This window comes from Melopsittacus undulatus, chromosome 1, assembly GCF_012275295.1.
Source record: "Melopsittacus undulatus isolate bMelUnd1 chromosome 1, bMelUnd1.mat.Z, whole genome shotgun sequence".
Taxonomy (NCBI): Eukaryota; Metazoa; Chordata; class Aves; order Psittaciformes; family Psittaculidae; genus Melopsittacus; species Melopsittacus undulatus.
The window spans coordinates 42,263,363-42,284,548 of NC_047527.1; positions in this window are offsets into that span (position 1 = coordinate 42,263,363).

A 21,186-nucleotide genomic window follows, 5' to 3' on the forward strand; every position below is an offset into this window, starting at 1 on the left:
AGAAGGAAACACAAATGTAAAAATAGAAAAGTGTGTCAAAACACATACCAGTAAGTCCCCTAATTTGGGTTCAGTGTCAAAGATGGTGCAGGTTGTTTCACTGTGTATCCAGCCCAATATCCAAGTTTCAGGAGCAGAGCTGCTCTAAAGGAATCCAAATACAACTTGAAACCTTAGCATTTCTATGAGAAGGTATTATTATTTTCTGTTTAGTGCTACAACATGACAGAAAATAAATGAATTATCTAAAAGTTTGTTTTTTTTTTTAATTACTGTATGTTGAAGAAATGTAAAAAGCATACACACTTATAAAATGTTAACCTTCTCACAGATCATTTCTAATCAGAAGAAATGGATAAAACATTCTCAAGGGCTCTTGTGTACAGTAGCTTGTTCAAAACTGAACAGGCTGCTCAGGGAAGCAGTGAAGTCCCCATCCCTAGAGGTATTTAAGAGATGTGTAGATGTGGCACTTGAGGACATGGTTTTGTGGTGGATTTGGCAGTGTTAGGTTAAGGGTGGCACTCTATGCTGAAAGGTCTTTTCCAAACTAAGTGATTCTCTGATTCTATAGCACCATCCCCTCAAAAAAACCCTTCCAAAACTAACCAACAAGTTAAAAAAATGGGGGGGAGGAAGGGGAGGGGGGAGAAGTAGAGGGCTGTGTTATCACGGGAATAATTATCTATATCTGCAAGAACATGACAAAGATTTCAGATTTACATTGTGAGTAGCTGTTTTTCAACCCAAGATTCTGTATTGCCAACAAGAAATGTAGGCTAGTACATAATAATAATAACAAAACCAAGGATAGGCTAAGTCTTATTTCTGTTTAAGCAACTATTAATCTGAATAAAATCAGTAGAATTATTCTACACTTCTATAAAAGAAAAAGTGCTGCTACAACTAGGAGAACTCAAATCAAGTAGTTTGGTTAGGCAAGGTGTTTATTTTGAGAATATTCACTCAAAGTGAAAAGTTGAACTTTTTCTATTTATCTACTACTGAGATGAAATAAGATTTGAAGGATGTTTGGAAATCAGATCATATTAACATAGAGAATGTTGTGTTTTCTGCATAAAAGAAAATAATTTAGGAGGAAAAAGTAGAAATATGGCTTCTGACAATAAGATTAAAAGTGCACTGCTTTGGCTGTAGCTTATTTCAAAATATGACCTGAAGTCTAAACTAAACAAAAAAAAAATCATAATTTATTCTTAACTTGAGAAAATAAGTTATAAGCTCTGAGGTCAGGAAAAAAAAAATCAGGCTCAAGTATTTTGTTCTGCATTGCTAGTTTTAGTGTGGTTGTCTCGAGTCAGGGTCCCATTGTAGAAAACCCCAGTGTCAGACCCTGTGTCTTTTTGTGATCCCAAGAGTGAAATCAAGATGCAAACAAAGCCAAGTACCATTGGTACTTGATCAGTTGGTTTATTACGAAAAGACAATTATTATAAAAAGGGGAAATTATTGTAATAAAGGGGATAGCAATAGGACAAGTTGAAAAAGGGGTGGAAATGAAGCAAGGATTCAGGGTGCAGAGAGTGTCACCACTGTGGATCCACTGGTGTCCTGGGGATCTGTCATCAGAGGTGGTGGAAGTCCTTCAGGGTCCGTAGCTGGTATCGGAGAAGAGTGTTCCCCAAGAGTCCACAGTAGTTGTCAGAGGTGAGTGTCCTCGTGGAGGCATCCTTCTGGAATTTTCCACTTGAAGGTACCCTGTGGAGTGTGTCTCTTGGAGTTGGAGTTGCCCTCATGGTGTTGTCTCATGGAGGGTGTCCCTCAGGGTCTGTAGTAGTCATCACTGGAGAGTGTCCTCACAGAAGTGTCATCCTGGAGTCAACCTCATGGCAATCACCCTTTTGTGATTACCTTTTCCCCCTTTTATAATGAGCTGGGGAGAGTACCTCTGTTCTTCATGACACGTACTACACGTTCCTGGTGGACCAGTTTCCCTGGTCTTGCAGCCAGCTTTTCAACTGCATGTGTGTGTCTGCACACATACATGTCTGCAGCAGTTCTTGGGATAATGGACAGCAATTCCTCACACCAGTCCTCGAGGTAATGGACAGAAGAGTCTTAGCTTTTTCCCACTCATCCATCAGGCAATGGATAGTGGAGTCCCAGTTCAGCTCCTCATGCCATTCTCCCAGGCAATGGATATTGGAATCTTAACTCCTCCCACCCCTCTCTGGGAAAAAAAGATAGGTGGAATTCCATCTCAGCTTCTCAGACCTATCTTTGAGACAATGGACAGATTCAGAACAGTCTCTCACATCTCGTGAGTCCTGTTACAAGCCTGCTTTGCACTGAACAAATAATTTTTGTGTAACACCTTAACCTCACTGTAAGATTAAACAGAGCTACAAAGTAGGGGAGGTTCAAGGCAACTTGCAGTTATCCTAGAAATCATTCAGTCATGACTAATGATTTTGGTTATTTTTCAATAGACTCTATCACAAGATATTACTAAGGACTAGGCGACTTGGATTTTGTGTGTTTCTATGTTAAAATATGACACAGGCTGCAGCAGAAACATTACAGAGGAATTGTTTAGCCTGTTGCAGATAGTCACTTGGTGTTCACAGTGATTGACTCATCTGGTTCATCTCTTCAGTGGCTTTTCAGTCAATGTTCAGTTCCACAGAGCCATGGCAGGGGAGGCCTCCTGTGACCTATAAAGACCTGAATAGTTACTGCTCCCCAGGCCATAAAACAAGACAAACTCTTAAGCCATGGGGAGAGATGTAGTTAATGAGAATCTGGTTTACAGCTGTTTCTATTTGTGATAGCTTTAGTGCTAGAGAAATCAGAAGCACTATTTTGGATCCTGTCTCCAATCCCAGTTAAGAGCAACGAATCTTGTTGTTTTTTTTTTTTCTATCTATCAGATATTCTACTAGGCAATTAATCACATTCGCAGAAGCGATAACCAAGGTTAGAGCTGACTTATTTTTTTTCAGCATTGCCTTGAAATAAGGAAATATTTCAGATTGCAATATCAGTAAAGTGTAGATGGTTCCTAATGGTCTTAGTTATTAATGGTATTTAGAGCTACAATAAAGCCTAAAACAAATCAAAAAAGGAGTCCTACAGTGGTGCTACAGGGAGGCTGTAACACACATACTGAATGAACAGCAGGATGACCAAGTTTTCTCCTGTATGCACGTAGTTATTGTGAAAGAATAATGAAAGGAGACTGATGAGTTATGAAGGATGTGAAGTCCCAGCATTTACAGAGACAAATTCCTGAATTCTTTGTTGTACTCTGTTTCATGTATGTAAGTCTCTGATCACAGCTCAAGGCTTTAAGTGGTATGTTTGACTTGACTATTAAACAACTATAAAAGAAAATGTACAGGGTTGGTTTCTGTTGGGGTTTGTTTGTTTGCTTACTTGTTTTCCCACTCGGTCTTTTGTAACTTTCGAAGGGGTTTCATTAATTTTAATTAATTGTATCCTCATCTCAGCCTTGTCTCTGTCCAACCAAAACTATTCTATGATTCTATAAATCAAACTACTTACTATGTCCCCTTAAAACTATTTAAATAATTGGTGTCCCTTACCTGGTAGATTTTAGACCCTAATTGATTTTGAGGGATGATCTAATGCAAGATGTTAAAATTAATTCTTATTTTTAATGTGAAACAGAAGCTAAATTTGCCAAAAATCATATGAATTGTCTCCGCTTACCTCCACTTACCTTATTCTTTCTTATCACCCTTCTGTCCTAGCTATGAATACCTCCTGTTGACCTAAATCTGGTGTTCAACTGTTATTTCTCAAATTACTTCTTCTTACCCTGAACAAAGTTCTCCTATGCAATAACATTATGAAATATTAACACATTCTAAGGCCAGTGTCAGATTTAAGGAAATTTTTGGTGAAGCATAATTAGCATGATGTTAAAATAAACTGAGGGACAAATTGTTACAGTTTATACCATGCTGAAAGATCATAATAAAAGTCTTTAAGATTAAATTCTGCTATTTTTCCCCTAAATTCTATTGAAACTGGCAGGAGTTAGAAGCCTGGCAGTTTCATTTTTCCATTATCTTCCATGGCAGAGAGCCATCTGCAAAGGAAATGAAACAGATTCAGCCAGAGAAGAGCACACTGCTACAGGAAATCATCCCATGAAGATATAATATAGAATAAAAGAAGCAGATATTAAATAATTTATCAGTGCTATCACATGATAGGTGAATAGCAGCATCAGATGAAGACTCAGCTCTTCCTGCCCTGGCTCCCGCCCTAACACCTTCCTGCTCTGTTTTGAGGATAGTAATAATCAAGACAGTATTCTAGTTTCCAATTTTTAATTCTAAGAATGACATCATTCATAAAGCATAAATATTAGTGTCTCCATGGCACAACTATGTGCTTTGTATTCCAGGGTATGCTTCCTTGAACTGACATTTAAAATTAACATAGAAATTAATTTAGCTGTGGTTAAGTGAATGTAAATTAAGATTTTGGCAGCCATTCTAAGAACAATAAATTTATCATTTTCTCTTAGCTAGGAAGATCTACTATATAAGAGCATCCCCAGTAAAAAATGCGAACCCAAGGTTCCGACATTGCTGACAAACTTTGTCATTAATATGCAGCTTGATCAACTGAATTGTTTGCAGCAACTCACATAGCTTATGAGCAGGTCACCTGTAGCAGCATGCCATTAAAATTGGGCATTCATTTTATATTCTCTTTTGGTTTTCTTTTCTTCAGGGTGGATAAAACATATGATTATTGTCCTCAAAGCATGAATCTGAATCTGTACTCCTTTGTATCAGTTGACCTGGCTGTAGATATATATCTGGTCATACAGGCCTGGCAGTGGAAAAGATATATGTGAGTGCTGCTCATATCACTTTCCTTTGTGCTACTGGTTAGATGGCCGATGTGAAATATCCTACTCCAACTGATCTTCTACTCAGGAGCAAACCTTTACTGATTCTCCATCTGAATTACTGAAGCATTCTCAAAATAACATGAAAAATCTATTATGCTTTTCTCACAAAAGGATGATCACTTAGGAATCACAAGTTCCTGTAATTTCCAGATCTTATTTTAAATAAATAAATAAAAAGATAAATTAATGAAGGCTCTTTGAACATATACCCTTCATTCTAGTTATCTATCAATGTGATACAGTGTACTTGAAACTTGTGACATCATCAGTTGTATCGCACAAGGTAGACATTAGTCACTATAAACTGGCTATAAACTGAAGACTACATCGCTGGCTATAAGCTCTTCAGAAAAGACAGGCAAGGAGAGTGAGGCAGTGTGGTAGTCCTGTATATTAGAAAGTGTTTTGGTTGTCTGGAGTTTAATGATGCTGACAATAGGGTTGAATGTTTATAGGCAAGAATCGGGAGGAAGGCCAACAAGGCAGTCATCATGGTGGGAGTCCGCTATTAGCTCAGCCAATCAGGATGAAGAGGCAGATGAAATATTCTATAAATAGCTGGGAGAAGACTCACAAGTGCTAGCCCTTATTCTCATGGGGGCTTCAACTTACCAGATGTCTGCTGGAAATATAATACAGCAAAGAAAAGCAGCTCAGGAAGCTCCTGGAGTGTGTGGAAGATAACTTCTTGACTCAGCTGGTGAATGAGGCTACTAGGGAAAGCACCCCACTGGACCTGTTGTTGAATAGAAAAGGACTGTGGGTGATGTGATAGTTGGAGGCTGTCTTACATATAGCAATCATGGAATGATAAGGGTTTTTGAATCTCAGACGAGTGAGGAATGAGGTCAACAGAACTGCTAACTTGGACTTGAGGAGAGCATATTTTGGCCTATTTAAAAGACTGGTTGACGGCATCCCTTGGGAGGCAAAGGAAGGCTGGACATTTTTCAAGAAGGAAACCTTTAAGTTGCAAGAGAAGACTGTTCCTGTGTGCTGAAAGAAAAGCCAATAAGGAAAATCACTGGCCTGACTGAACAGAGAGCTTTGGCTGGAACTCAGGAAAAAAAGGCAAATTTATGACTTATGGAAGTCCAGGGAGACTACAAGGGTGTTGTGAGGTGATGCTGAGAGAAAATCGGAGGGCCAAAGTCCAGCTAGAACTTAAGCTGGGTACTGCTGTAAAAGACAGTAGAAAATGTTTATATTAATAGATTAACAACAAAAGGAGGGCTGAGGAGAATCTCCACCCTATAATGGATGCAGGGGAAAGCATAGTGACAAAGGGTGAGGAAAAAGTATAGGTATTTATGCCTTCTTTATCCCAGTCTCTAATAGCAAAACCAGTTGTTCTCCAGGTACCCAGCCCCTGAGCTAGAAGACAGAGATATGGAGCAAAATAAATCCCCCATATCCAAGGTCAGCAACCTGCTGTACCACTTAGACACATGCAAGATTCTGAAGCTGAATGTGATCCACCCAAGAGTACTGAGGAGGCTGGTGGAATTGCTGATTGAGCCACTACCAATCATTTATCAGCAGTCCTGGCTAAGCAAGGAGGTCCCAGCTGACTGGAGGTTAGAAAATGTGACATCCACCTACAAGAAGAGCCAAAAGGGGGATCCAGGGAATCACAGGCCTGTCAGTCTGATCTTGGTGCTGGGGGTGGTTATGAAGCAGATCATCTTGATTGACATCATGTGGCACACACAGGACAACCAGGTGATTAGACACAGTCAGCATGAGCTTATAAAAGTCAGGTGCTGCTTGAATAGCCTAATCTCATGACAAAGTGACCCATCCGGTGGGCAAGAGAAAGGCTGCAGGTGTTGAGAGCACCCTTTGGTAAGTTTGCAGACGACATCAAGTTGGTCAGAAATGTTGACCTGCTTCAGGGAAGGAAGGCTCTATAGAGGGATCCGGACAGGCTGGATTGGTGGGCTGTGGCCAGTTTCAAGATGTCAACAAGTCTCAGTGCTGGGTCCTGCACTGGCATCACAACTCCTTGTAATGCTATAAGCTTGGGGAAGAGTGTCTGGAAAAGGACCTGGGGGTGCTGATCAACTGCCTCTGAATACAAGTAGTTTGTGCCCAGGCAGCCAAGCAGGCTAATAATATCCCATCTTGTATCAGTATTGTGTCCAAGAGGACTTTTGCACCAATGCTTCCCATTAGATACTCCACAGTCTTCACCATTCCCTATGTAAAGAAAATTTTTACAATGTTGAGACTTAAATTGTATGAAACTATTTCTTCTCTAGCAATGTAGCTGGTTAAAATATTTATTATTTTTTTACAGTATACTTTTTTTTTTCTTAGTATTTTTAATACACTCATTACTGGAGAGTAACCACCAAATTTTTCAGAGGAATATCTGTAAGTCATTTGAGAATATCTCACGTTTGTTACAAAGTAAGTGCATAATCCTTATAATCCTGAGTAACATAGAAATTAACAGTAGAGCCCTACAAATCTGTGTAAATTCTGTCACTATTCAAATTCTAAATCCGTGCTGAAAGGGAACTTCATTAAGACAGTTGTGTCTTATTTCCAGCTGCAGCTCAATCTTTAAATAACTGTACTAGAAAAAAAAATTAAAGGCACCAACTTATATAAATTATGAACGTGAATAAGACAAGTGCTTTACAGTGTACTACTCCCTGTAAGCCTGTCTCCAAGTTTTCCGATGATTCACAGTGTATCTAGGCAACAAAGTAAATGACAGCTTTTGAATGTATTTCCTGTTCTTTCTTCATCCACATTTATAAACTCTCTTTTTTTTCTTTTTCCTTTTTTTTTTTCTTTTTTTTTTTTTCTTTTTTTCCCCCATAAGTCTGGTTATCCATTTTGGGAGCAGTTTTAAAAAACTTCCATTTCATCAGTTTAATATAGAAAGGTGTTCAGTCAGCCAGCCTGTGACATGATTTAAAGATTTCCTCTTGCGTGCTTTCCAGCTTTTTGACTTATCTCTTGTTGCAATTAGGAAATGCTTAGATTTGCCAATATCTGCAATATCTGACTTAGTCATCTACTCATCTGTACCCTTGTTCGGTACCTCTATATTTCTGTTGCCACATATCCTGCAGATACATCACTAACTCCATTCCAGGGAGTATATGGACTCACAACCTATTGCATACATAAAACTTTTATATTGACTTTCACTCAGTTTTGTTTCTGATTAACTGTCAATTTCATAATGATTCCATTTAAACTGACCTTACTGAATTTTATGCTTGAGTCTAGAATTTTGTGCTCAAGCTTATAAACAAGGTAAGGAAGATGATGCTGGTCAACCATTCTTTATGATTGCCTGCAGATCGTATTCTTTAAGCTTTGGTTTGCAGGGAGCAATTTCACCGGCAATATTCTGTCTCTAGTATATTTATAATAAAAAGAGAGGACCTTAAATTCTAATAGTCGAAGGCTAAGTTAATTTCTCTCACAGAACATTTTGTTCCATTTTAAATTCAATTTAATTTCATTGTTCCACAATCCCATTTTACAGGGTCTTTCCCCTAACAATTACTTTTCTGGATGATTCATGAATGGCTTATTGCAGAATCTCTGCCCCTAGCAGTATTCAGCATGCTAAGACGTTAGATTCTAGTGAGAGTCAAAATGAATACTCAAGAAAAAACTAACTCTTCTGAATATTGTTTCATTACTTATGTTCTCTGTATCCTGGAAGGAATTCAGTATCCAAGTAATTTCCTGTCTTTTGAAATCATGAATTTCAAAATCATTTTTTTTGAAAGACAAATGATTGCTTTATTGTGTCTGTAGTGTGGGACTGATTTTCAGAAACAAGCCTGCTTCATAGAAACATTGATCTTGGAACCATGCTGAGTGATGTGTTTGACATGCATGAGGGATGGGATGCCATCCAGAGGTGCCTGGATGAGTTTGAGAAGTGGGCCCATGGGAACCTCATGAAGTTCAGCAAGGCCAAGTACAAGGTCCTACACGTGGAGGAAAAGCAGCCCTTCCAGAAGGACTTGGGAATACTGGTGGATGGACAACTGAACATGAGCCAGCAATATGCACTCACAGCCCAGAAAGCCCATTGTATCCTGGGATACATCCAAAGAAGCATGTACAGCAGGTCAAGGTATGTGATTCTGCCCCTGTACTCTACCCTCATGAGACCCCACCTGGAATACTGCATCCTGTTCTAGAGTGCTCAGCACTGGAAAGACATGGGCCTGTTGGAGTGGGTCTAGAGGAGGGCCACAGAGTGATCAAAGGGCTGGAACACTTCTCCTATGAAGATAGACTGAGAGAGCTGGGGTTGTTCAGTCTGTAGAAAAGAAGGCTGCAGAGAGACCTTACTGTAGCCTTTCCAATACCTAGAGGGTCCTGTTGTGATAGGATGAGGGGTAATTGTGGAGACAGTGTTCTCACAGGAGAATAGATATTTGGTACATGAACTCTGAATAACCCTGAAAGATACAGCAAGGACATGAGAGGCCCGAGGAAGCTTAAGCAAGCAAGATAAGAAGAATCTGTAATTCACTGAGTTATGAAAAGTGTGGACTGTTCGCAAGCTTTCGAGGTCGAGTTCTCACACCTGTGCTTAACCAATAATATGTTAGTCACTAAGGGTCTTCAAGACATGTATCCAGTCATGATATGCCACATTGCTGTAGGTGTGTGTAAGCAATAATATATAAGGAGTTAAAGCTTTGCAATAAATGGCTTTTGGTCTGATCATATTGATCTCTGACTGAGTCCATTCCGCAGCAGGTAATGGTTTTAAACTAAAAGAGGGTGGAATCAGGCTATATATAAGGAAGATATTTTTCACCAAGAGAGTCATGAAACACTGGAACAGGGTGCCCAGAGATGTGGTAGATGCCCCATTCCTGGAAACACTCCAGATCAGATTGAACAGGGCTATGAGAATCCTGCTCTGGTTGAAGATATTCCTGATCATTGTGCAAGGGGCTGGACTAGGTAACCTTTAAAGGTCTCTTCTATCCCAAACCATTCCATGATTCTAAGATTCTATGCTGTGTTTCTGTAAATTGATCGTGAGCACAAACTGCCTGCCATATTTTAAAGTCATAGAATCATAGAATTATAGAATAGTTAGGGTTGGAAAGGACCCCAAGATCATCTAGTTCCAACCCCCCCTGCTATGGGCAGGGACACCTCACACTAAACCATATCACCCAAAGCTTCAGTCTTCATCAAGGTGCACGATCTACTTTGTTTTTCAATAATTGTACAAGATTGTGGCCCATTATATGACACCCAAATTGTTAAAAACTTTCTACCTATACTTAGAAATTAAAACAAGTTCAAGGCTGAAACTCATGCTGAATTTCTATGGGAAAGAAACAGTAGATTTAAAATAGAAGGAACTAATAAAAAAACAATCACTCTTAAAATTCAACAAAATGCTTAATGCTAGTGAATATTTTCCTCCAGCAAACAAGCCACCTAACTGCAGTGTACTATGCAATAATTCAAGGACCCCTTTCTTCACTCTTTCAGTTTATTTCCCATAGTGGTAAGTATTCCTCCAAATCCCCTTTGAAAAGGGCTTAACTCAAACTAACTGATTTGATGCAGGCAGACACAGGTAAACAGAACTTGTCTACTCTCAACTGGCAAAAATTGGAGACTGCTCAGATTGACATAAATAATTTTATTCACCTTTTTGATATACACTTTATTAAGTAATGACTCAAGGGAGAAGAATATGTTTTTTGTGTGTGTGTGTGTCAGCAGATCTTATTGAGCATTGGCTTGCTAGGCAGAGCGGGTAGAGTTTTACCTTTGGTTAAGGGAAGTTAAGACTTCATAAGAAGGTCTTAATAAAAATGAGGGCAAATCAGCTGAAGGGAGGAAAAATAAAAGAAAGGAGGAAGAGGAAGAGAAAGAAAAAAATATATATTTCCCATTTAACCACACTGTAATAGATTAATGCATGGCTTTAATGTATTTGCTCTTGTATTTCATAATTGCTTTCATCACACTGCCAATTGTGGATGATATAAATAAATACTCTCATTTGCACCTTACCTTACTTACGGATCTTGAAGTAACTGGGTAATATCAAGGCATATTTCATCCAGTGTCATGGTAAACAAAAAAGCTTAAATTACTGAGTGTATTTGTCTGACTCCAGCACATTCCTCAAAATAGCCAAAAAGCTTGTTGACCATTTGCCAACTGTCAACCTAAAGAGACGTTGCACACTAAAGAACGGAAACCTCAAAATAAAATTAAATAAGAAAGAGTTTTCCAGATTCTGTGGTGAGTGCAGAAACTCTTTGGGAAACTGTGGATGTCTCCCATATCACCTGGGCCCAGAGATACAGAAATATATGGAAGGTACATGCCATGCTCTTTTGCTGCAACTACACATGAGTAACAATATTACCTGAAGCAGAAGTACACAGTGACAAAACAGCCTGGCCACACACTGCAACACTCCACACCCTTTCAGTGAACATCAGAAACAGAATCATAGAATAGCTAGGTTTGGAAAGGACCCCAAGATCATCTAGTTCCAACCCCCCTGCCATTAGCAGGGACACCTCACACTAAACCATGTCACCTAAGGCTCTGTCCAACCTGGCCTTGAGCACTGCCAGACATGGAGCATTCACAACCTCCCTGCGCAACCCATTCCAGTACCTCACCACCCTAACAGGAATGAATTTTTTCCTTATATCCAATCTAAACTTCCCATGTTTAAGTTTCAACCCATTACCCCTTGTTCTATCACTACAGTCCCTAATGAATAGTCCCTCCCCAGCATCCCTGTAGGCCCCCTTCAGATACTGGAAGGCTGCTATGAGGTCTCCACGCAGCCTTCTCTTCTCCAGCCTGAACAGCCCCAACTTTCTCAGCCTGTCTTCATATGGGAGGTGCTCCAGTCCCCTGATCATCCTTGTGGTCCTCCTCTGGACTTGTTCTAACAGTTCCATGTCCTTCTTATGTTGAGGACACCAGAACTGCACACAATACTCCAAGTGAGGTCTCACTGGAGCAGAGAAGATGTGGAACAAATTAGACTCTGAAACACCTCTGGGTATCGGGTGCTGCAGTATGTTCAGGAATCCATTTCTTTTGACACAAAGACCATAGCAGGCACTTTTATACTTCAATGAAGAAGAAGGGTGCCAAGGACACATTGTTTGCTTCAGGACCAGTTGGATCTCGCATGCAGTCTGGTCATGTCCTCAGAAGTCTTTCTTGCTTTTCTTCATGAACAGAGAATCCGATTGCAGAGTTTTGGTGTATGTTCTGGGACAAGTTTGACATGGACCATGCCAGCATATGGGATGAATTATCAATGTGTGGTATTCTCTCTTTATCGTGTAGGAGGGCCATATTAGCCCTGTAGTGGAAGACCTGGAGCACAAATTCCCAGTTTCTTTTCATAGCACAGGACCAGTGAAGGCCATCTGCTGCAGCTGGTGCCCATGTTGGAGGGTGGAATTCAACCAGATCAGGCCTGTGTGGTCCCATAACAAAGCATCTTTGATAAATCCTATCTGGTCCAAAACATCCTTCACATGGTCTGTCATTTGTCTCTTGTCCCTCAACAAGGAGAAAACATTCAACATGGGGTATTGGAGCTATCCTATAGGAATCTGTATACTGCTTCGGGGGGCTCCTTAAAGGCACTATATCACAGAAGGCTTGGTAAAGTTCTGCAGGATCTTGAATAAGACTGCTTTCATCACAGAGAGTGTCAAGGCTGCCCCTTGACCTGGTGTCTTTTTCTTCTCTAGGGGAAGAAGGTTGGTGCTCACAAATCTGGATAAAAACCTAGATGACTGGAGGAATGTGAAAACCTGTGAAGTCACCAACTTGATGGTCCTTTACTGGGCAAATGAGTCAAGAGGTCTGGCCTGATGACTAGGGACAAGTGAACTCCATTCCACATGTTGAATATCTACTATGGCACAGACACACTGCTCTACCTGGGCATCTACAGTTCTACAACAAAACCCTCCCCTGATCCTAACTGGGGCAAAATGGAAGTGAAGCTTTCAGAGAAGATGTGAGTGTGGGCAAGTCTGCTGTGAGGTACTGCTCCAACAGCCTCTGCCTTTTCCCCATGACCTGGACTTGGATTTTTTTTCAGGTCAGGGAAACACTGGCTACCTTTTGGCAGCTGTATCTGTGTACCATGTACCCAGAACAAGCTAACAAGGCAGGGTTTCCCTTCCCAGAGACCATGCTGATTCATTCTTTACGGGCTGTATTTATCCATGTGCTCAGTAATGTCATCCTTTAATATAGACTCTTCCGTCTTACCACAGATGAAAGACAGCCTCAGTGATACTCTCCAGAGCCCTTTTTGTGGATGGGACTTACAGTGGCAATCTTCCAGGTCCCTGGTTCAGTGGCTGCTATGATAGGTTACACATTTTGGCCAGCAGCTCTTCAATTTCACATTTGAGTTCCTTCATAACTCTTGGGTGAACGGCTGCTGATCCTGGTGACTTATTGACAGCTAACTTGTTCTATGTGGTCTAATATTTCCTGTATGCTTAGCTCAAGTAGATATAGCTCCCGACTGACCTGCTACAAAAGATGCACTGGATGTTGGAAACTTCCCAACATCTTTAGCAGTAAAAAAAATCTATACAAAAAATAAATCTGATATTCTTTGCTGTGGCCTTATCCTCAAAGGTGACTCTTAATACCTTTGTCATCAGGTGGTCCAGCTCTTTCATGAGCTGGCTTCCAGATTCTGAGGTGTTTAAAGACACTTTATTATCAGTCTGAGCTTCTTTCACAAATTTATTTATTTTTCCCATAAATTCCTGTGTACACATGTTATGTCATGATTTTACTGCTCTCCTTGTTTGGACAACCTTTCTGTTTTTTACAGTCAATCCTTTTTGTACAGTACCCCCCTTAAGTTTTCCATTTAGCTATACAGGGATTTTTACTGGGTCATTATGATTTCTTTTTCTGAGCATTTTACCTGGGCTTCTAATACAGTATTTTCAAACAGCCTCAAAGCTGCTTGCAGGCTTCTTGGTTTTTTAGTATTCATTTTAGGGGTATTTTTGATAATTGCTTCATTTTTATGTAATTCCCTTTTCTGAAATCGAATGTCAGTATATGGGATTTATTTGGCTTGTTCTCTCCCACTGCAATATTAAGCCTAATTTTATTCTGATTGCTGTTACAGAGTGCTCTCCAACTAATACCATTTGAATTAGGTCGTGTGCAGTACTCAGCACCAAAGCCTAAATGGCAGTTTTCATGAGAGTGCTAAGTTTAGTTGTTCTAGGAAGCAGACAGTCTTATCTCTACCTCTGCCTCTTATCTCTACCTCTATAGAGTCTGTATATATACACTGAAAATCTTGTACTATTGCAACCTGTCTTAAATTTGCAACATTACCTCAGCACTATCATCCTCCAGATCAGAGTCCAGAGTATCATCCTGGTACCATTTGTTTGTTATTATTAGAGCATGTAATTTCCACACAGAATTCCATAGTCCTTCTCTTTCCCCACAATATTTTTATGCTATTAAATTTTATATATTTTCTTTCATGCACATCTCATTCCATCATCCTTCAAAGGTGGTAGCCTGGCAACGCTATATCCCCTTAATTATCTTTTCACCAGGTCTCTGAGATGTCTATTGTGTCAAGGTTCACAGTTATTACCAAAAATTCTTGTTTCCACATCTTACTTTTCAGGTCTCTAGCATTGGTGTAGAAGTCAGCATTTATTAGTTTTGCCCTTGGCTTAGCTTTGCCATGTTAGTCAGCTGCCATTTTAGGCAAACTAACTCGTCCTCCCTGTTTCTGCTTATTTCCCTTCTGGCTTTTTCAGAGGTGAGCTGAATATCATCCAGGTTACCCTGCCAAGTTGAATCAGGCTGAAGGAGGTGTTTCTCTATGCTTGTCAACATTTTCCCAGTTCTTACTTAAAATAATCCTGTATGACCTTAATTTTCAAAGCCAGCAGCCTTGATTAAAATAAAGCCTGTCCTTCCTTTATGGGTTCCCTTTGTCTCAAAAGGTTTCCCAGTTCCTAATGTACTGAAATGTCTGTCCTTGATACGACACGGTCTCATCTGTGCACTGCAACTCTGGATCCTCATCTGCCTTTCATGCTTCATGCCCGGAACTGGTAGCATTTTGGAGAATGCTACCACGAAAATCTTTGATTTTCTATTTGGCAGTCCAAACAGCTGTCCAGAGCATCACTCAAACACTGCCCCAAATCAGTGGTATGAGATCAAATCATGACTCCTGGATCTTTTCATACACCTTCGCATTTCTCACTATCAGCTGCTTCTTTTGATAGCCTACTGCTGAGCACCCTTGGTGAAAGATCTATCACACTGGCTAGAGATGCAGTAGTCTACTCTCAGACACTGTATCTTTCATTTGCAGCTTGGCTCCCTCTATCTACAAGACTTCTCCTTAGGAGAACAAAGCTATCACACAGAGGGGCATCCACTCTGCACCATCACAGAATCATAGAATCACAGGATAGTTTGGATTGAAAAGGACCTTCAAAGGTCATCTCATCCACACCCCCTGCAATGAGGAGGGACATCTTCAACTAGATCAGGATGCTCAGAACCACATCCAGCCTGGCTTTGAATGTTTCCAAGAGTGACAAGCAGGTGTTGTTTGCATACCTCTGCTTTTCTTTTAGCTGTCAGTTTTCAGTGATTCTCAAAAGAACAGACACAATCTCCCAAAACCAAGAGCTGCTTGCACAGCATGGGCACATACAGAGCCAGTCCCACAGGTAGTTAATTCTCCCATTATCCTGGTATATCGTTATTAAGCTAACTATCAACAAATGAGATATACCTAAGAATGGGTGGGGGATGAGTGGTTTTTGGAGAAAGGTGTTGAACTGACAAAGTTAATTACAGCACTCCATTTATGGTTCTCTAGGTACCATACATAATATACTATACCTACTACATTACACAAGGATGACAGATTAATTGTTAAAACTTTAATCACTAATATAGAGGTTTGTGTAGAATTAGATAGGAGGGTTATATTGTGCAGCAGTATTTAAAAGAAGAAAAAAAACCTGACTTGAAGTAGATCAAAAATTAAATCCTAAAAGTCCACCCCATTTTTAATTCATAGGAACTTTCAAATCTCAATAAATGCAAATATTTAATTTTTATCTTTCTAATAGGATTATTTAACTTTTAACCACTTTAACTATGACTTAAATATTAAAAGGAAGTCAAATAAGGAGAAAGTGTTTTGTAGATGTCAGCTTCACTCATCTGATTTTGAAATGTATTTCCACCTCTTTTAAGATGTAACTTTTTTTAAGTCATCTTTTACCAAAATAGGGATTCCATCAGGAATTTAATTTAGAACTTTTCATGCATATCTAGACAGGAGACTAGCTGTTTGACTTAGTACTGAAATAAAGCATAGGAATCAGGTAGTTTAGTAATCTCAGTTCTATTCCTAGCATGCCAAATTCAATTATTTAGCTGTTTAGTTTATCTCATGTAGACAGGGCACATTTTTCATATGCTGACTGCTAAAATGAAAACAATTAAGGCCAAATTCTCTTACAAACTCAGTACTCACAACCTTGAAGAATTGCTCTCGGGTGAACAGTGTTAGGAAAATAAAAGCTCTCCCAATTTTTTTACTCAAGGATTAGCTCTGAACACATTGTAATTCTTTGTCAAATCCATTACTGTCTACTGGACCTTTCAGAATCTCATGATGATAAATGCTTTTATAACAAAAAAAAAGTTCTTACTGCATTTTATTATACAATGATAAACATCTGTCTAAAGAGTTATTGCAATTACTGTGCAAACCTACAATGGTGAAAATGAAGCTGACTAAACTAAAGGACACAGAAGTGAATCAACCTCTCAATAAGGGATTTTTCTGGTTGTGGGTAAACAGGAGAAATGAGAGGAACAAGTTCAAAGGAATTTAGTTTAGGGCACAGAAAAGAAATATTATGAGTCAGTAACACCTAGAGGTATGGTGAAGAGAAAGGCAGACTAGGAATCCTATCAGAAGACTCTGCTTTTACAGATGTCCACGATAAACAGAAGACTCCATGACTTTTTATCCTAGTGTTTTCACTATCCTGACATCTATTTATCTCTTTTCTGGCTATGTTTAACTAGGTACTAACTAGGTAATATAAAACCTTTCTGATAGTCCTGTTAGTAAATTTCAACTGCTTCAGTCATCTGGTGCTGTGATAAAAGGTCACACTGTTCTCTTTACCTGTGCAATCCCATAGCTTCTTGCTGAGAGCTCTTCAGCATTGGTTGCAAAATGAAGTTGAATTAATAATGTTATTTTTTTTGTGTTAGAATTCATACTGACTCTATACAGAATAATCTAGTAAGATCAAAGGTCCACAAAGGGCTTTGTCTTTTCTAAAGAGAAAGTGTTTTCAGTAGATAAAGCAGATGCTAAAGGGATTTTCCTAATGTTAGACCCAGCAGGTGAGAAAGAGACTATATAAAAAAGCACCTCTTCCTTCTGGGAGTAGGACCATACTAGCTCACTTGCTTTTTAAGTTGCCTTGAGAAGAGTTTGTGCCATTCCTAGCAGCATTCTGCAGTTTCCCACCACAGCAAAACCTGATGTGAGAAAGCTTGATATTACAGTCTGTCTCTCACTACATAGATAAGACCTCAACCAGCATAAATAACATCCATGACTACCCTGCAGTGACTATTTATTTGATAGTATAGTTTGATTTACAGTATCAAACACTTAAAAAAAATAATCTAAAGCTGTTGTGCTACCTTTCTCACATTTATCAAAGTCAACAAAAGTTTTGTTAGTCAGATTGATCTATGATGCCTTAAGTCAGTCTGAGCCTCAAGGAAAACTGATTTGTAAGAAAATGCCACTTGTACAAATGTAGTGTTCAAGTTCTGTGCTCATATGCTGTTCAAAATAAGAGAGGTATGAGTGATAGGAGTGTTTCTGCAGGTTCAGTTACAGCTTCACATTTCAAAGCTGAATTTTATGTTCACATTGGCGTAATCAAAAGATAAAGAAATAACTATGTTTCTCAGCAGAAGAATTCAGTTATTGTAGGAATTCTGCTTGCATACTGTGTAGGCTCTGGGTCACTTCTTTCTCTTACACTTCTGACGGTTTTGGGGTTTTGTTTATTTGTTTGTTTGTTTTCCCCCTAGGACTAGCAGCTTTTTGCATGACTTTTCAGCTATAAACAACATGCAGTTTTCCATGGAGTGAGTAACAGTCACTGAATTCAGTATGGGAGGAAGGGGTTTAAGAACCTTTGTTTTGTGCCTGAAACATTCTGAACAAATGGACATGTGAAATTTGCACCTGAAATTGCATAAGACTGGATAGCAGGAAAAATTTCTTTACTGAAAGGGTTATCAGGAATTGGAACAGGCTGCCCATGGAAGTGGTGGAATCACTATTCCTGGAAGTGTTAGGAAAAACCTGTAGATGAGGCCTTGAATGACATGGTTTAGTGGTGGACTTGGGAGTCCTAATGTAAAGGTTTGACTTGACCTTAAAGGTCTTTTCCAGCCTAGCTGATTCTATGATTCTAAGTGATATTCATCGCAGAATCATAAGAGTCAGCAGTAAACTTTTATGCATATTAATACTCTCCTGAGTAACTAGAAAAGTCTGATTATTTACTATGACTCTGCATGAGTAGTTGTTGTTTATAATTCAAATTAAAAAACAATAAAATCAATTAAATAATTTTCCCTATTTAGGTGTGTATATGTATCTCTGATGATTTTGAATTGCAAAACCTGGAATTATGTTGTATAGCAAGAGGGACTCCTGCAGCATACCTTAAGATATCTCGACATGTAGGATGCACCTCGACTTCCACCAAATCCCACACATGTTACAGAGCTAAGGGCTCAGGGCATTGTGTCCTCCCTCTCCTTTTGTCATTGTATGGAATTTGCTTTGCCTGACTTTAGATATCTAAATAGTAGGCATCCAGTCTAAATCATTCATCTAATTTCTTCAAGTAGACCAGAGGAATTGCACTCTGGAAGAGTATACCTCTATCCTTCAACTAAATAAGTAACCAAAATAACTAACTAGCTCAGTCTAGCTACAGTTTAGGCAGCTAAATCTGAGAGAGGCTGAGCCCAGAGATTTGCCACATACATTTGCAATGCAGTTTGCTTTAGCTGGACAACTGCTATTCTACACTAGAAAAAAAAAATAATTGCAGCTGAGTACTGTGCAAAATCAATTCAGACTGTTTCAACTTGACTGTCTCGAAGCACTTAAATATTTCTCACTTTCTACATTCAGTGAAAGCCACTTCCATGACCTGTGTCAGCATCCTAATCCTTTTCATAAGACTTACTTAATCCTGAAGAAAACTTTCTGTTTGCATGATGTAATCAAATTTTGTGTTTTCAAAATAAACAATCTCCACCTCTTTTAAGTAGGAAAACTTTCAGGCCCACAAGATCATTTTCAGAAGAACATGGACAATTGGAAAGAAAAGAGCAGTAAAGAGAAAATAAAAATTACTATGTCACAAGAATTATGGCAATTTTGTCTGAATAACAAGAAAACAGCATTGAGCAAAGCAACATGCCTTTCCATCTCCCTGGAATACCGGATTTAAATCACCATGGACATGTAAGAGACATGCTATGCAGTTTAATACTTGCAGCTTCAAAGTTTCTTAGAAGAAAGACTACTCCCATCTCATAGAGTAATTCTGGAGAAACTAAGTCTTAAAATTTGATTTAAAAATTTAAAATTAGAAAACCACTGAAACCCTTCCCTTCTTCACATCCGTCAATGTCAAACTATTTTCTGCCTTGCTGTTTATTTGTTAGCATATGGTACCATAGAATAATTGAAGTAGAGGGAGGTGGTGTCCTCAGATTGTCTGGCAATGAGTCTGAGGAAATCATTTTCCAGTTTACTTCTTGGCTATTTTCTTACAGCCATCTTCTGATTTCAGTGCCCTTCTGCAGTAGCTCCTAGAGAATGTGATAATTTGAAGAGTTTCCTTTCACTGACAAATTGGTTAAGTTCCAACTGAGCTACAGTAACCATTAAAAGTCCTTGCTGCTTCCTCTTCTCACTAGAAGTTGGGAGCTGTTTGTTTATTCACATATGCCGTATTTTCTGTGTGGTAGGATTCTCAGAAAGTCCTTTACATCAAATTCAGAAGATTTAAGCAAAGACACAGTGTAGTTAAACACAACACTAAATTCAGCAATGTGAGACACATTCAGGAAAAGCAGTTTCTGACCTACCACAGGCCTTGCTTGCTTTACCACACTGGGGAAATTTTAAAAGTATAGGTCTTTCCAGCAAGGTCACAGAAACTGTCATCAGAATGTGTAGGGAGGGTCCAAATAGCTTAAGCTTTGCATGGTAAGTAATTGACTATAAGACTAAACAACCAGGAAATTAAACAGCTTGTGTTATGCAGTTAACCTCTGACTACTGCCCTATGGGAGGTACAAATCCATGCCAGCATCACAGACATTATGGAAACACGGAGCACGTTTCTCTGACCAGCTCACATAAAAGCTGACACACTGTAGGTACTGGGATACAATTAAGTTGATAGTCTTGCTGAGAATTTTGTTTTACAACAGAAGGATCATAGAAACCATAGACTGATGGTTAAAGCAGATGTGTCAGGAGGACAAATCTCACTTGATTTATACCTGCAGGATATTTTTAATACTTGAAAAAGGCATCCGTAAGGCCATCATGTCTACTTTGTTGGCAAAGAGAGCAGAATTCCGTCTAAAACCTGGGTTAGGCTGCTTAAATTTCACTGATAAGCTTCTAACAGCAGAGTCTATATCTCTGAGGATGTTGCTTTTTCTTTTTTTAACTAATTACAGCTTTATGACTCATCGCCTTCCTTGATCCATTTGCTTTCTGAAAAGGTTTGCAGCTGCAGGGCAGTGACTGCAACTGACCTCAGCTTACCCTCTCTCTTGCTCCTATCATTACTTGCACTTCATTGCATAGTCCAGATCAGAAAGGCATTGTATATAGCTATATTCACACACACACACACACAGAGCATTAGAATCAATGTATCAGAGATAATTTCAGATAAAAAGGAGAGTTATGCAACTGTGTATCAGCCAGTCAATTGACAAAAGAGTTCATATAGCAAATGATTTAACAGTTCCTCTGTTCAGAGCTTTGATCTCTCTAGTTGCACTTAAGATCACGTACCATCAGGCAATAGGTGTCTAACCCAAATATTGTGTGTTTCTCTTTGAAGTACTTCACACTTGTATTTTTTAACTATTACCAA